General features: G+C 40.7%; 1 pseudogene; it reads right to left on the bottom strand.

The window, feature by feature from the left end:
* Positions 1-18,500, bottom strand: part of LOC128660036 (zinc finger protein 721-like) — a 663,758-nt pseudogene that overhangs the window by 148,174 nt on the left and 497,084 nt on the right.

The following is an 18,500-nucleotide window of genomic DNA, read 5'->3' on the forward strand; positions in this document are numbered from 1 at the left end:
ATTATTTTTTGCTATTAATAAAGGTGTGATTATTTTTGCACTTCTTGTCTCAGTCTGATTCCTGGCACCCTGACATTACGCAAGGGCCATGAATCCTGATGGTGCTAATAATCCACCTTTACCTGCCATAATTTCCAGGATGGATGAACAGGATCACCGCTTGGATCAATTTGCACTAGTCCTGCAAACCCTGCTGACTCGCGCTGCACTTTTGGACCAAAGTGTCCCGCAAGTTATGGCTGCTCCTGTTTCTGCTGCTGCACCTAGTCCTACCAGGAGCATGTCCAGTTATGCACCTCTACCTCAGCGATATAGAGGTGATCCTAATCAGTGCAGAGGGTTTTTGAACCAGGTGGGCATTTACTTTGAGATGTTACCTCAGGCGTTTCCCTCTGACAGAGCTAAGGGGGGATTTCTCATCTCATTACTCTCTGACACAGCTATTGCCTGTGCTAATTCCTTGTGGGAGACTAATAAACCTGTGATTTCAAATCACCCTAAACTTGTGGCCTCCTTTCGAAGGGTATTTGATGTTCCGGCTCGCTCCTCCTCTGCTGCTAAACGACTCATGTCCATTCAGCAAGGTACAAGATCTGTTGCTCAGTATGCCATTGAGTTCCATATGCTTGCTGCAGAGGTTGGTTGGAACAATGAAGCCCTTGTTGCTGCCTTCTTTCATGGGCTCTCTGATGCGATTAAAGATGAAGTTGCTGCCAGAAATTTACCAGAAGATCTCGAGGCATTGGCGTCTTTTTTGATCCTAATTGACATCAGACTAAGTGAGAGGCCCTCTTTCAAGGAGTGCTTGCGGAAGCCTCCTGTTCCGTTGTCTCCTACGTGTTCGTTCCCACCCATGCCGCCCTCTCCTCCCATGCCTCCTGGTCCCGAGTCACCCTGTACTGCTGAGCCGATGCAGTTTGGATTCACGCATCTCTCCACAGCGGAGAGGGCCTTTAGGAGGAGGGAGGGGCTCTTCCTCTATTGTGGGTTACAGGGCCACCTTTTGAAGTCTTGCCCTATATGGCCGGGAAATGCTCACACCTAAGGTCCTGTCGGGGGCAGACCTTGGGTACTTTATCCTCGTCCCCGGAACCGCTAAAGGAGAAACCTTTGGTCACGGTTGTCCTTTCCTGGGTGGACTCCTCCATAGTCACCCAGGCTCTTGTTGACTCCGGTGCTACGGGCTATTTCATTGACAGTGCTTTTGTATCAAAGCACTCCATTCCTGTTTTGTGTTGGTCCGTTCTGCTTGCTATTGAGGCCATTGATGGCAGGCCCCTTCAGCCTGCACTCGTTACTCATGAAACTGCTCCGTTATCCATGGCTGTTAGAGCTCTCCATTTTGAAAGCCCCCAGTTCCAGGTGATAAACTCTCTGCATTTTACGGTTATTCTGGGTTATCCCTGGCTCTAAAGCAAAATCCCAGTCTCAACTGGCACAGGTCCAAAATTTTGTTGTGGTCTCCGCAATGTATTTCCACTTTTCTTCGGAAACCAGTTAAAGTCTTGTGCACGTCTTCGGTATCTCAATTGCCAAAGGAGTACCAAGAGTTCCTAGATATTGTTGACAAGGTGCGTGCCTGTACAATGCCTCCTCATTTACCCTCTGTCTGTTGCGGAGAATTGTGCTATGGAGGAGTATGTTGCTGATGCTCTGTCGCTGGGGATCATCCACAAATCCTGCTCTCCTGCAGGGGCTGGCTTCTTCTTTGTGAAGAGAAAGGGTGGCGAGTTAAGACCATGCATCGATTATAGGGGTCTTAATCGTCTTACCATTAAGAATGCTTACCCTATTCCGCTCATTACGGAACTCTTTGACCGCCTCAAGGGAGCTATGGTCTTTACTAAACTTGATTTGAGAGGAGCGTACAATCTCGTTAGGATCAAAGAGGGCCACGAATGGAAAACAGCATTTAACACCAGGAGCGGGCATTATGAGTATCTTGTAATGCCCTTTGGCCTATGTAATGCTCCTGCTGTTTTCCAGGAATTTATTAATGATGTCCTACGAGATATGTTGCAACAGATTGTTGTGGTGTACTTAGACGACATCCTCATACGCTCACCCACACTTGAGGCTCATCGTTCTGATGTTACACGGGTTCTTCAGAGACTACGTGAGAACGGCCTGTTTTGTAAACTCGAGAAATGTGAGTTCCATCAGACTCAAGTAACCTTCCTAGGTTATGTTATCTCCGTTGCAGGGTTCTCCATGGATCTGCAGTGGCCTCGCCTAGTTGGTCTTCGGTCTATTCAACATTTTGGGGGCTCGACAATTACTATAGAAAGTTTTTTAAAAACTTTTCATCCTTGGTCAAACCTATCACAGACATGACTCGTAAAGAGAATGATCCACTCCATTGGTCACCTACTGCCATTAAGGCCTTGATAGTCTTAAGACTGCCTTTGCTGCCGCTCCAGTTCTGGCTCATCCTAACCCTGTCCTGCCTTTTGTTCTTGAAGTCGATGTGTCTGAGACTGGAGTAGGTGCCCTCTTGTCTGAACGTCCTACGCCTGATGGTTCCTTGCATCCGTGTGGTTTCTTCTCTAAAGAAATTGTCTCCAGCGGAGTGCAATTATGAAATTGGTGACAGGGTATTACTGGCCATAATTTTGACACTCAAGGAATGGAGGCATCTTCTCGAGGGTACTAGCGTGCCAGTGCTCATTCTTACTGACCACAAGAATTTAACTTATCTATCTGAAGAAAAACGTTTGTTGTCCCGACAGGCCAGATGAGCGCTATTTTTGTCTCGGTTTAATTATGTGGTCTCCTTCCTGCCTGGTAGTAAGAATATTAGGGCTGATGCCCTCTCTCGACAATTTTCGCCTCTGTCCAAGGAGTCTGTACCTACTCCATTTATACCTCCTGACCATATTTTGGCTACCATACGTACTAATTTGACTTCTCCCTTGGGGGAGGAGATCCTGGCTGCACAAACCAATGCATCTCCTGAGAAACATAGTGGTAAGTGTTTTGTTTCTGAGAATCTTCAAACTAAACTTTTACACACTTACCACTATCTTAAAGCCGCAGGTCACCCAGGCAAGAACCAAATGATTTGGTCTGTCACTCGACAATTCTGGTGGCCCACTCTTCGTTCTGATGTTGCCTCCTGCTCAGTTTGTGTACAGAATAAAACTCCTCAACATCTTCCTGTGGGTCTTCTTCAACCTATTGCTAATGGTGACCATCCTTGGACATATCTTTCCATGGATTTCATTGTTGAGCTCACTGTTTCCAATGGCAATACTGTTATCCTTATGGTGGTTGACCATTTTTCTAAAATGTCACATTGCATTCCCTTGAAGAAGTTGCCTACCGCTCAGGAGCTTGCTTCAATTTTTGCCCGGGAGGTCTTTCGTTTACATGGGTTACCTAAGGAGATAGTGTCGGACCGGAGTAGCCAGTTTGTCTCCAGATTTTGGCATTCCTTTTGTGCTCAAATGGGCATCCAGCTTTCCTTTCACTCGGCATATCACCCTCAATCCAATGGGGCTGCGGAATGGTCTAATCAAGCTCTGGAACAGTTCCTCCATTGCTATGTCTCAGATCACCACAATAATTGGTCTGAACTGTTACCTTGGGCAGAGTTTGCTCGTAATAGTGCTATTAATGCTTCCTTCAAGTTATCCCCATTCATAGCGAATTATGGGTTTCAACCATCCTTGTTGCCCGATTCATTCATGTCTCAGGGTATTCCAGTTTTGGAGGAGCATCTCTGGCAACTCCGTTCCACGTGGGTACAGATTCAGGATTGCCTTCATCGTTCTATGCAGCGCCAAAAGTTCCAGGCTGATCGTAAGCGTCTGCCCGTGGCTTCCTACCAGGTTGGTGAGAGAGTTTGGCTGTCCTCCCACAACTTGAACCTTCGTGTGCTTTCCAATAAACTGGCTCTCCGTTATGTTGGTCCTTATCGAATACTCCAACGGGTCATTCCTGTGGCCTACGCTCTTGTTTTTCATTTCTCCCTCTTGAAACCATTGGTTTGTAATCGGTTTACCACTGTGTTGCCTCGTCCCCGTCCTATCTTTGTTGACAACCATGAGGAGTATGAGGTCAGCAGCATTATTGACTCTCGTATGTCCAGGGGCAGGGTACAGTATTTGGTTCACTGGAGGGGCTACGGTCCCACCCTCCTCCGTGCCTTCCATGCCCATTTCCCCAATAAGCCTTTTATCCTCCCGCGGGGGAGGGTTCGTTGAGGGGAGGGTACTGTCAGGTTTTTTCCCCTGATCTGTTTGCCATGTGCTGCTGGCAGCCATTTTACTCACTTCTCTTTCTGACTCTGGTGCATACTGTGTGATTCTGCTCATTTCCTGCACTTCCTTTTATGGCCAGACTGGTGTACATCATCCGTGTGAGACAGGATGCAGTCTCAGAATTGTGATGTCATCAATTATTATTTAAAGGGCCTCTGTTCAGTATGCTTTGCCCTTGCATTGTCTCAGACCTGTTTGTGAGAGCTCCTGTGTATTACCTGGCTGTCTGACGTCCCTCCTGGTTCCTGATCCCTGGCTTGTTCCTGACTCTGCTTTTCTCCTTGTTCCTGATTCCAGCTCATCTGACTATTCGCTTTGGCTCCTGACTCAGCTCGTCTGACTACCAGTTCTGGTTTTGATTCCTGGCTTGTTATTTGACTTATGGACTTTTTATTAATTTTTGCTATTAATAAAGGTGTGATTATTTTTGCACTTCTTGTCTCAGTCTGATTCCTGGCACCCTGACAACCAGCTCAAAAAAGAGTGGAAGAATACCCACAGCCATCCCAACAGAGCGCGGGTGCCAAACCGACTCCATAGAAACAGACAACAAGGCCGTAGACCCAAAGGAATCTAACAAAAGGTCCAACATCATCTCGACACGGACCCAGAAAGACTCCAAATGGAAAGTAACAACCCAGAGAGATTACAACTCACTGATAGACTGAAATAAGAACAGTCTCAGCATCAGAATCCTCCATAACTGGATAGAAAATATGCCAATATGGACTATAAAAACAAAAACTAAACAGCACCTGACACCCACAATGGCCGGGGCACTCACCACCTCCTATGAACCAGACCCCTGCGGATCAGAATTTATCCGTCGCCACATGGTCAGGAATGCAGAAATGGGGAACCAGAATGTATTCACGCCTGGTCACAAGGTGAACCTTACAGTCCAAAAAAGAATGCCCAACCATAAGGTTGCGTTACTTCCAAAGGCCCTTATGTTCTAAGCCATGAGCCCAGTTAACACTACACATAAGCAGATTGAATCACATAACAAACAGGATTAAAAAAAACCCTGTTCAATAATCGCCCTCAGGAGACATTAACCCTCGATTCCAAGACACGAAAGGAGTCTCACTGAGACCCTGTATTATATACTTCATAAGGCCCGCAAGATAGGACCCCACAGGAAACAAATGAATTACAGTACATTCTGAAGAAGTAATATGAAACGATCTTACCAGAATCTACGCCGTGGAACAGGAACATGGCCCTTCAAGTGTGAAGGATAGTAGCATCACCTCCGCCATGGAATGGAGAGAAGAAAGCAAGCAGTGAAGCAAAGTTTGTTAACGCTGATTGCTTGTGGAGCTGTTGACATGAGTCGGGATTGTTTAGCAGAAAGACTCTCCCTTAATCTCTGGACTCTAACTTTCATCCAGGCCCTCACTGAGAGACTGACAGGATTACTTAAAAAAAGTGGGAGGAGTATTTAAGTCTTTGGCTGGGGTGTCTTTGCCTCCTCCTGGTGGCCATGTTCTTAATTCCCAAAAGTAATGAATGCAGCTGTGAACTCTTTCCATTTAAAAAGAAAAATATATAATATTGTTAATGGGATTTGTAAAGCACAAACTGATTCAAATGTCTTCAACTTTTTTATTCTGTATTTGAAAGCGGATACTTCTCAGATAAACATATTTTCTTGAAAATTGATTGAAGTGACATATAACTTTGTGATTGTTATCTGCAGAGCTAAAATCTACTTGAGCTATGATAATGTTTTCTTTATAATCACTGTTAAAAATCCCTCATTTAGGGAGTTTCAGCTTGTAATATTGTGGCCTATTTATCAATGTGCAAGCAGACATGATACAATGCAGCGTATCATGTCTGCCGCACATTGATAAATGCTGACAGCATACGCTGTTGGCATTTATCATTACACAAGCAGTTCTTGTGAACTGCTTGTGTAATGCCCCCCCTGCAGATTCACATGGGGTGTCAATCAGCCCTATCGTATAGGATCGGGTGGATTGATGTCCGCGGCCTCAGAGCAGGTAGACAAGTTATGGAGCAGCGTTCTTTAGACCGCTGCTTCATAACTGCTGTTTTCGGCGAGCCTTAAGGCTCACGCAGAAACAGGGGCATTCAGATCTTGATAATGCGGTCCCATTGTCTCTTGCATGAGACCTTGTTTGTTTCTTTTTAAATCTCTTTTCCATTTTCTGTGAAAGTGTATAAGATCTTATTATTCTCCAATAAAGAAAAAAATGCCTGAAAAAGTCTTTGCTACATTCAATAATTTACATCACAAATTTGGGTGTTTAGCGGGTCATATTTTGGTTATAGACACAATGTGCCGCTCTTTATATTATTATAACAGTAATTATGATGAAAGTGCAAATGATATTTATTCGTCTGATTTTTTTCCCCCTTCTCCACTAGAAGTTAAAAACAAAATTATTAGAAAAAAAAACACACAACAAATAATAACTTCAAAGGACCTAGATATGTATTTAATATTTTTTAACTCTTTCATAACTATCCTGGAATAATTAATTTATAAAAATAACAAATTATATGTAAATGAAACATCTTAATTTATATGTAAATATTTATAATACTTGACTCATAATAGTATATGATACATAATATACTTGTGTAAAGAAAAGTTCAAATAACAGAGGGTAACAGACAGAAAATCTTTGACATATTTAAAAATATTTATAAGCATAACTAAATAATCTATGACGTGAATTATATATATATATATATACTGTGCTATTATCAGTTCTTGTGGCTTCTAACTAACATGAAAACAACAAACAGACATAATATCAAGTTACAGAACATGACAAACATATTACATACCCAGTATACACGTAGGTTATAGTAGACATTTAAATTAAACTGATTATGATCACGTATGTACCGGTTACTGATACTGTGTCTAGTGAAATAAAATCAGTTTCCCCTCAGTAATTCCTCTGGTATATAACATGTACAATGCTAAGCATCCACATGATGTGCACATTAAATATATCTCCCAAATGTCATTGAGACTGATGTTCTATTTACATCATTTTCTAAGTCTATTTATAAAAAGACTCCTTTATAATGTAAATGTAATTATTTTCTCCTGTATGTAAATCAAACGTACAACTCCTAACACTGGCATATTAATAAACAACACTCGGGGTGCTTTGGTGGTAAATGGTTGTGTAAACTGGTCAGTATGAGGACAGATTTGTATATTCCTGTGTCGTGTTTGTATTCTATCACATTTATATGAGAGAAATTGAGGTGCACAAGAGCACTTTAAATCTGGGGGTTTTATAACTGGGATTTAGAAAGTATTATTTACAATATAATCCTTTTTGATGCTTCTATTTAGAGAGTTTGTCCTCTTTAGGATAACTGTAAAAAGGTTTGTACACTGTGTATATAAAGTTTGTGTGTAAATATTTGGTGTTTTGTGATACTGGATTTCAATAAAAAAACCACTTTCTAAACATGTGAAAAGTTTCTTCCCTTGTGAATCCTTTCATGTTTTTTCAGATTAATCTTTTTTGTAAAACTTTTTCCACACTCAGTACATGTGAAAGGCTTTTCCCTGTGTGAGTCCTTTCATGAGTTTTCAGATGACTCTTACGTATAAAACTTTTTCCACACTCAGTACATGTGAAAGGTTTTTCTCCTGTGTGAATCCTTTCATGCTTTTTCAGAAGACTCTTTCTTGTAAAACTTTTTCCACACTCTGTACATGTGAAAGGCTTTTCTCCTGTGTGACTCCTTTCATGCTTTTTCAGAGCACTCTTTTCTGTAAAACTTTTTCCACACTCTGTACATGTGAAGGCTTTTCTCCTGTGTGACTCCTTTCATGCTTTTTCAGAGCACTCTTTTCTGTAAAACTTTTTCCACACTCTGTACATGTGAAAGGCTTTTCCCCTGTGTGAATCCTTTCATGAGTTTTCAGTCTACTTATTAGACTAAAACTTTTTCCACACTCTGTACATATGAACGGCTTTTCTCCTGTGTGACTCCTTTCATGCTTTTTCAGAGCACTCTTTTCTGTAAAACTTTTTCCACACTCTGTACATGTGAAAGGCTTTTCCCCTGTGTGACTCCTTTCATGAGTTTTCAGATAGCTCTTATGTCTAAAACTTTTTCCACACTCAGTACATGTGAAAGGCTTTTCTCCTGTGTGAATCCTTTCATGAGTTTTCAGACTACTTATTTGTGTAAAACTTTTTTCACACTCTGTACATGTGAAAGGTTTTTCCTCCTGTGTGAATCCTTTCATGTTTTTCCAGATGATTAATTTGGGGGTAAAACTTTTTCCACACTCTGTACAGGTGAAAGGCTTTTCCCCTGTGTGACTCCTTTCATGAGTTTTCAGATAGCTCTTATGTCTAAAACTTTTTCCACACTCAGTACATGTGAAAGGCTTTTCTCCTGTGTGAATCCTTTCATGAGTTTTCAGACTACTTATTTGTGTAAAACTTTTTTCACACTCTGTACATGTGAAAGGTTTTTCTCCTGTGTGAATCATTTCATGTTTTTCCAGATGAATCATTTGGGTAAAACTTTTTCCACACTCTGTACATGTGAAAGGTTTTTCTCCTGTGTGAATCCTTTCATGTTTTTCCAGATAACTCTTTGCTGTAAAACTTTTTCCACACTCTGTACATGTGAAAGGTTTTTCTCTTGTGTGAATCGTTTCATGTTTTTCCAGATGACTCATTTTGGTAAAACTTTTTCCACACTCTGTACATGTGAACGGCTTTTCTCTTGTGTGAATCCTTTCATGAGTTTGCAGACAATCCATTCATGTAAAAATTTTCCACACTCTCCATTGGTGTCTAAGACTAATGGAGTTTGCGGTATGATTCTGATGCTTCCTGTAGTAAAGGATGGCTATGAACTGTTGACGTGTTTGTCTACATAAAAATAAATAGAATAAAGAAAAATATGACTTTATTCATTTATAATATAATCAATCTCAATAAAAAAAAATGTTATAATCAAAAAAGTCTTCCATTTTGTATTTTTCAATTTATTTACCTGTAAATCACAAATTAAAAAAGGATTACATAGAAAGTAAACATTACTACACTATAGTAAACTAAATGACTGATTACTGATGAAAACAAGTTATAGGGCCACATTAAACATGGTGGGTGTGGATAATGTTCTCATCCAGGGAACAAGTACATCTGTATTCTGGAAAGAGAGGTGGCATCCACCATCCTCATTTAAACATTGCACAAGCAACTGCACATACAGCCCTTCCTGGCGCATGCACAACCAACTGGGTGAGAACATGATGTCTTAATCATCACAGACTAATAATCAGTGTGGGATGTTTTGAGGGTTAAGAAGCAGTGACCTTATGATCATCTTTAGCTTTTGGCTGTGGCTCTTCCATTTATATAAACAGCCAAAAAACTTTTATTAGTTTCATAATACTCACTGTAAAATTAATCACACAATTCAGTAGTGGTTCTGGGTGGGGAACACTGAGGGAGTTGTGGGTATTCCATGAGTGAGGTCAGGGCAGGGGAAGTTGCAGGTGTTCTGAGTAATGAACCAAGGCTTGGGGTGTGGTTAGACAGTTGTTAGACATAGTCTGTCTAAAAAGGACAGGTGGGTAGTATTTTTTACCCTAGTCGCTCAGCAAAATAGGGGGTGTTCCTTCTTTATAACGCCACTGACACAAATGTTCTTAAAGATGCATATATAAATATAATAGTTTTTATTTGGTTCAATACGTGATCTATTCTATTTTCACAGTAATTAAAGTCAGCATAATATCTATTACACTCACCTAACACATATGAGTTCATGCTGATAACAGGCTCCAATGTCTGTGCTCAGGAAGAAGGTTCCCTTATTCACATCCAGTTACATCAATACCTGATATCTCTCAGAGCTCTGGCCGTGGTCTGTAAAAAGTATATTAAATGGTTTAGGACAAATAATAATAATAAATAATGGTTCTGATTAAAGGGACATAAAATCCAAAGTTTTTCTTTCATGATTCAGAGAATACAATTGTAAACAACTTTCTAATTTAATTATCGAATTTGTTTCATTCTCTTGGTATCATTTGTTGAAGTAGCAGCAATGCACTAATGATTTCTAACTGAACTTATGGGTAAGGCAATCACAATCAAGATATATATATATATATATATATATATATATATATAATATATATTCAGCTACCAATCAACAGCTAGAACATAGGCTCTCTGCTGCTCCTGAGCTTTCCTAGATAAAGCTTTCAGCAAAGGATAACAAGAGAAGGGAAGCAAATAATAGAAGTACATTGGAAAGTTGTTTAAAATATTATTCTCTAAATGTAGTTCTGCTCCTGTACCTTGTGACAGCTCTCAGCCAATCACAGACTCATATTTTTATATAATGTGAACTCCTGCCTATGCTAAGTAGGAGCCGCTGCCTCAGGTCATTTAAAAGGCTGTGTACAATTTAATAATGAAAATAAATTACAAACAGCAAACAGTTATTTTACATAAAAACTAAAGCTAAAGGTGAAATTTCCCTTACACTTTATACTATTTTTATACATTAGGTAAAACAAAGTAATTAGAAACACATTAAAGGGAAAGCAAAGTCACAATTACACTTTTATTATTCTAATTTAAACAACTTTCCAATGTCCTATTATCAAATCTGCTTTATTCCTTGAGGACCTTTGTGACAAATCATATAATGCCCTATGGTGCGCTAGCTGCTGATTAGTGACACATACAAGCCTCTTCCCATTGGATCACCTTATTGTGCCCAGCTAGCTCCCAGTAGTGCATTGCTGCTGCTTCAGTAAAGAATACCTAGAGAATAAGAAAATATCAAAATAGAGGTCAGTTGGAAAGTTGCTAAAAACTGTACGTTTCTAGTTAAATGATGAAAAACATTTGGGGTTTCTTGTTATTTTAAGGGAAAACCAATGTACAGGGCACTGTCCCTTTAAGTCTGTGATCATGTGACATAAACAGCAGCAGCTGAAGGTGCAGAATACACTTACTAGGTCTTTACTAACAACAAGAATCAGTCACAGATCAGTGGCATATAGTTCTGATGATAAACAGGTGTGTCATTTTAGGAAAAGTCCAGAAGAAGACCCAAATGCTAGTGCGTACTTAACAACACCCTTGCCACTCTCAGTTTAATCCAGGACGTGACCCCACGACAACCTCTAAAAAACAATGTACTCACGATATGGAGCAGGGTTAGCCTGAGTCCAAAGTAATTCAAGATATCAGCCAAATAGACTTCTGAGTAAGGAAACTGGTTACAGGAAAAGTCTTCCACAGAATCAGGAAAGCAGGGATAGTCACTTATACTCAGACTGAGGAAGGGTAAACAAGAAACAGTTAATAATGCAGGAGTAGGTAACTTATTATCAGGCAGATTGAGGGTTAATAATGTGTAGGTCAGTCCTTGAAGAGTTTGGCAACAGGTTATCAGGCAGTTTGTAGGTTTATACTGAATATCAGTACATGCAAAGTTAGATAGCAGGATAACAGGTAGTTTGAGGGTTAATACAGAGTTAATCAGTACTTGCAGGGACTGGCAACAGGTTGTCATGCAGTTTGAGAGTTTCACAGAATAAACAGTCTTTGCAATGATTGGCAACAGGATAATCAAGCAGTTTGAGGTTTACACTGAGTAAACAATATTTGCAGAGTTTTGGCAACAGGTAAACAAGTAGATTGAGAGATTCACAGAATAATTAGTATTTGCAATGTTCGGCAAACAGGTTATCAGGAAGTTAGAGGATTAACCCCAGATAGTCAGACTTTGCAGAGTTTGGCAGATAGAGAGATTCCACAGCGAATTCCTCACAGGAGCCACAAAGAGTAACAAACAAACAGGCACTGAAGAAACAGGAAAGCCCGGAATAAAAAGCCTGGTAGTGACATCATCAGGAACGGGGCGGTTCAGATTACCTGTCAATCAAGCACACAGAGAGGACAGCTGGAGCTTCCCAGTGGCCGAGCGTGACAGTGCCCCCCTCCCTCCGGGGGGACTGACCGGGCATGAACATGAGAGGCTGGTTCCCAAGATCGTTCAGAGATAGGATAGCCTTTCCAATGGACCAGGTAGTACAGCCGATTGCCCCCCGTAGCTTGAATCCAAAATCTGGCTGACTTCAAACTCAGAAGTTCCCTCTACGGAAAGTGGAGGAGGTGGTTAACTCTTGATAGAATACCAGTTGTAGACTGACTGGCTTGAGTAAGGAGACATGAAACACTGAATGGATCTTGAGAGTCTTGGTAAAGCCAGGCGGTATGCAGAAGCACAAATTTAGAAACATTCGAAAAGGTCAATGTACTTAGGACCCCAACTTAGTACAAGGTTGTTTTAGGACGTATGAATCTGGTGGATAAAAATACTCTGTCTCCAGTATGAAAGTAAAGGAGCCTTCACCCTTCTGCGTTCAGCATATCTCTTGTGTCTTAAGGAAGAGGAAAGTAGATTTTGACGAATGAGTTGCCAGTGTTACTGAGATTTTTCACAATATGATCTGCTCCAGGGACTTCAGTCCAACTGGGTAATCATAGGAAAGGTTCTAGGTTCAAAACCATAAGCTGCCGTTAAAGGGAGAGGTCTGTAATGAGGTGTTATAGCGTGAGTTGTGAGCTAATTCCGCCAAAGGCAATACTGAGACCAGTTGGAGTGGTGATGGTCTACATAAGAAAAGATTCTAAGGCCTTGATTCTACACGCTCAGTATGTCCGTTGGATTGAGGATGATGTGCAGTAGAAAGAGATATGTTGATTCTGAAGTGCTTACAAAAAGACCTCCAAAACTTGGAAACAAATTGAACTCCGCGATCTGAGACTATGTCAGTGGGAAAACCATGTAAACGAGATATATGTAGAACAAAGAGTTCAGAAAGTCTTTGAGCTGAAGGCAAGCCTGGAAAAGGTATGAAGTGAGCAGACTTGGAGAACCAATCCACCACTACCCAAATGGTCGTATTTCCAGCAGAAACAGGAAGATCTGTAATGAAGTCCATGGATAAGTGAGACCAAGGGTAATGAGGAATAGGAAGAGGGTGTAATAGACCAAACGGTCGATGAGAAGATTGTTTGTTCGAAGCACAATAACTACAAGCAGCAATATAATCCTTAACATCCCTCCTCATAGTGGACCACCAAACATGCTGCTTCAGTTTCCACAAAGTATTGGTTACTCCAGGATGACCTGCTGAAATGTTGTTGTGAGCCCAACGTAGAAGCTTAAGACGTAATCCTTTGGGTACATACAGGATACCAGAAGGTAGTTTGCAAGAAGATGGTACCCGGACTTGAGCAGCATGTAAAGCCTGTACTGGAAAAGAGGATACTTGAGCCAAAACTTTGACTGGACGTAGTATAGGTTCAGAATCCAAAGGAGAAGGCTCAGAAGATTGGAACTGCCTAGATAAAGCATCTGCCCTGGAATTTTTTGAACCAGGAACATAGGAAAGTACAAAATTAAACCTGGAGAAGAACAAGGCCCACCGAGCCTGACGAGGATTGAGACGAGTAGCTGTATGGAGGTATAAAAGATTCTTATGATCTGTCAGAATGAAAAAAGGTTGACTGATACCCTCTAACCAATGCCTCCATTCCTCCAAAGCTAATTTTATAGCCAAAAGCTCCTTATTGCCCACATCATAATTTAACTCAGCAGGATTGAATTTTTTCAAAAAGAACGCCACAGGATGTATCTTGCTGGTAGTCGGATCACGTTGGGAGAGAACAGCTCCAGCTGCTATAGAAGAAGTGTCAACCTCCAAAATAAAATGGAGATCAGGAATTGGATGGCTGAGGAGAGGTGCTGTAGAAAATCCTGATTTTAGCGTTTCAAAAGCCTGTACTGCCGAAGTGGGCCAGTTCTTACAATTTTGCCCTTTCTTAGTAAGAGAAGTGAGCAGAGACGTGATGTCAGCAAAGTTCTTAATAAACTTTCTATAGTAATTGGCAAAGCCAAGAAACCTCTGCAGGGATTTGAGAGTAGTTGGTCTGGGCCAGTCCTTGATAGCCGAAAGTTTAGCAGGATCCATCTCAAAACCTGATTCTGAAATGATATAACCCAAAAAGGGAATGGAACTCTGATGAAAAGAGCATTTCTCCAATTTAGCGAACACGGGAATTGTCTCGTAACCCTCTGAAGTACCAGTCTTACATGATGATACATGTTCTTTAATGTTTTCGGAATAGATCAGAATGTCGTCGAGATAAATTATGACAAATGATTTAGATAGTCTCTGAAGATTTCGTTAACAAAGTGCTGAAATACTGCCGGTGCATTGCACAATCCGAAAATAGCATTACTAGATACTCGTAGTGACCAAATCTAGTGTTAAATGCAGTCTTCCATTCGTCTCCTTTACGGATTCTGACCAAATTGTATACCCCACGGAGATCTAACTTGGAAAAAATAGAAGCACCTTGAAGACGATCAAATAAACTCAGGAATGAGCAGCAGAGGATAGCTGTTTTTGACAGTAAATCTGATTCAAGCCCGATTTATCGATACAGGGATGGAGACCTCCATCTTTTTCCCAATGAAGGAAAAAACCTGCACCCACAAGTGATGAGGAAGGACGAATAAATCCTCTGGCTAAGTTGTCCTTTATGTATTCCTCAAGAGAGACATTTTCTTGAAGAAGAGAGGGGGATAGGTCCTTCCCTTAGGTAGAGGAGCCCCTGAAAACAATTCGATAGGACAGGTCAAATATCCAGAGTGGAGGTAATTAGGCAATGATCAGGAACTTCCACCAAAGCTACGACAGGAACCAGATGGTTTTGAGGGATTTTGCAGGCAATGTTTGAAACAAGTAGTTCCCCAGAAATAAGTTCTCCTTTAGACCATGAGAAGACTGGATCATGAAGCTGCAACCAAGGTTAACCCCACAATCAACGGTATGTGGGGGAGAAGTGATGACGTCAAAACGAATAACTTCAGAATAGGAGTATGCCCACAGACAAAAGAAGAGGAATGGTAGAATTTTGTATGATACCAGAACCTAAAGGCTGTCCACTAACAGGTGGTTTACCTTAATTAACTGTTTCTGGCTGAAGATGAATCCTGAGAGAGTCAGCAAAGTTTGAAATCAATGAAAACTCCAGCAGCTCCAGAGTCAATGAGGGCTTGAGCTCGAAACTTGGTGTTTCCAAAAGAGATAGTTACAGAACAAAAAGTTTAGAATTGAGGGAAGACATGGGATTCTGGCTTAACTCTGTCCCTCTATCAAAAGTTAAAACCTTGGCTTTTACTGGCTGGATAGGACAGTCCTTTCAGTAAATGTCCTTTGGTACCACAATACAGACATAATACAAGAGTACGCCTTCTATGGCGTTCAGCTTCTGACAATTCAATAGCTCCTATTCCATGGGTTCCACAGAACTCAGGAGATTGGGAATTATTAATGAGACAGACTTGAGGTTCGAATAGGAGACGAAAAGAAGATTTAACAAAGGATCCTCCGATTCCTATCTCTCTCCTGAAGACGTTCAGAATGCCGGGTGGTCAAGAGTAATACCCAAATTGATAAGACCCTCCAATGAATCGGGGAGTTCCGAAATACAAGTTCATCCTTAAGGCGTTCGCAAAGTCCCTTGCGAAAGGCTGCCCGCAAGGCTCCATGGTTCCAATCAGTTTCTGTGGCTAAAGTCCTGAATTCAATAGAATATTGAGATACCGAAAGGGATCCCTGTCTCAGATCCAACAATCCTGCCTCTGCAGCTGGCAGACCTTCCAGGCTTGTCAAAAACAGAAGAAAAAATGGACACAAATAATTTCACTTCCTGTCGTAAAGGATCATTCTTCTCTAAAAGAGGAGACACCCAGGCTAGAGCCTTATACCTTCAAGAGGGAAATAATAAAGGTGATCTTGGAAGTAGAATCGGGAAAAAACTTGAGGATTGTTTCTGAAGTGTAAACGACATTGATTAAGGAATCCACAGCATTCTTCAAGATTACCGTCATATTTATCTGGAAGTGGGATTCGTGGTGTATACTGTCCAACAGGTTGAGGTGGGTTAAAGACAGCATTGGAGCTAGTAAGCAGCTGCAGAGAGTCACAGTAGCTGAGAAGGAGCGGAGAGGTTATGTAGCAGAGCAGTAATCTGGTCAAGCTTGGAATCCAAAGATTGCAAATGAGCAGAATGATTTCCCAGAAGTTGCCCTTGTAGAGCCACAGGCCTGGATAACTCATCAGGGTCCATATCATGGCCCGTTTGTACTGTCAGGTTAGGAAAAGTCCAGAAGAAGACCCAAATGCTAGGGCGAACTTAAACAACACCCTAGAGAATAAAGAAAATATCAAAATAGAGGTCCAGTTGGAAAGTTGCTAAAAACTGTACGTTCTAGTTACATGATTGAAAAAACATTTGGGGTTTCTTGTTATTTTAAGGGAAAACCAAATGTACAGGGCACTGTCCCTTTAGTCTGTGATCATGTGACATAAACAGCAGCAGCTGAAGGTGCAGAATACACTTACTAAGGTCTTTACTAACAACAATAAACAGTCACGAAATCAGTGGCATATATGTTCTGATGATAAACCAGGTGTGTCAGGTTAGAAAAGTCCAGAAGAAGACCAAAATGCTAGTGCGTACTTAAACAACACCCTTGCACTCTCAGTTTAATCCAGGACGTGACCCCACGACAACCTCTAAAAAACATGTACTCACAATATGGAGCAGGGTTAGCCTGAGTCCAAAGTAATCAAGATATCAGCCAAATAGACTTCTGAGTAAGGAACTGGTTACAGGAAAAGTCTTCCACAGAATCAGGAAGAGCGAGGGTTTAGTCAATTATACTCAGACAGAGGAAGGGGTAAACAGAAACAGTTAATAATGCAGGAGTAGGTAACTTGTTATCAGGCAGATTGAGGGTTAATACTGTGTAGTCAGTCCTTGAAGAGTTTGGCAACAGGTTATCAGGCAGTTTGTAGGTTTATACTGAATAGTCAGTACATTGCAAAGTTAGATAACAGGATAACAGGTAGTTTGAGGGTTAATATAGAGTAATCAGTACTTGCAGGGATTGGCAACAGGTTGTCATGCAGTTTGAGAGTTTCACAGTAATAGACAGTCTTTGCTATGTTTGGCAACAGGGATATCAAGCAGTTTGAAGGTTTACACGAGAGTAACAATATTTGCAGAGTTTTTGGCAAACAGGTAAACATGCAGTTTGAGAGTTTCATAGAATAAACAGTCTTTGCAATGATTCGGCAACAGGATATCAAAGAAGTTTGAAGGTTTTCACTGAGTAAACAATATTTGCAGAGTTTTGGAAACAGGTAAACAAGTAGTAGATTGAGAGAATTCACAGAATAATTAGTACTTGCAAGTTCGGCAACAGGTTATCAGGAAGTGTTAGAGGATTAACCCAGGATAGTCAGACTTTGAATAGAGATAGAGAGATTCCACACGAAGTCCTCACAGAGCCACAAAGATTAACAAACATACAGGCACTGAAGAAACAGGAAGCGCGGAATAAAAAGCCTGGTAGTGACATCATCAGGAAGGGGCGGTTTCAGACTACTTGTCAATCAAGCACACAGAGAGGACAGCTGGAGCTTCCAGCGGCCCGAGCGTGACAAGGTGCAGCTAATAGAAATAAGAAATGTATTATAAAATAACCTCATTAGAAGTAAAATAATATGCAGATCACAAGATATTTATGATTAGATCAGCAAATGTGATGAGACCGATACAACAGGGCCATAAGCTAAGTGATATTTATTACTGGAGCAAATAGCAGCTTCACACTAATATTAAATGAAAATGGTTTACCTGGGCTCTACAGTTAATTATAAACCTTTAGGGGAAATACAGGATTCTAATTGGCTGATACTTAAAAAAAGCTATTGTTCATTGATATAACAGGAACAACCCCCCCGACAAATGTATTTTTGGACAGACCTCCTCAAGCATGAAAAATATGGCTTGGTTCTGCTACAAACATTAATTTACAAACTGCAGTAAATTATTATGTACTAAATTAGCCTTTTTAATAGAAAAACTAAGCAATAAATTCATAACACAGCATACAAAATATAGAAAACAAATTAAATAAGTAAAGTTGAGTTTTGTTTTTTTTACATAAACTCAGTTTCTTACATGAAGTGAAATATTTTATCTCTATCATAGCAAAATACATAACAATATTTTCTCATCATTATATAAAACACAACATTGTGATGCTGTTAATAAAGATTTATGTCAGGTTTTGCATATTACCGTTTAGCAGAAGCTCTGT

This window comes from Bombina bombina, chromosome 5 (assembly GCF_027579735.1).
Source record: "Bombina bombina isolate aBomBom1 chromosome 5, aBomBom1.pri, whole genome shotgun sequence".
In the NCBI taxonomy this organism is placed as follows: domain Eukaryota; kingdom Metazoa; phylum Chordata; class Amphibia; order Anura; family Bombinatoridae; genus Bombina; species Bombina bombina.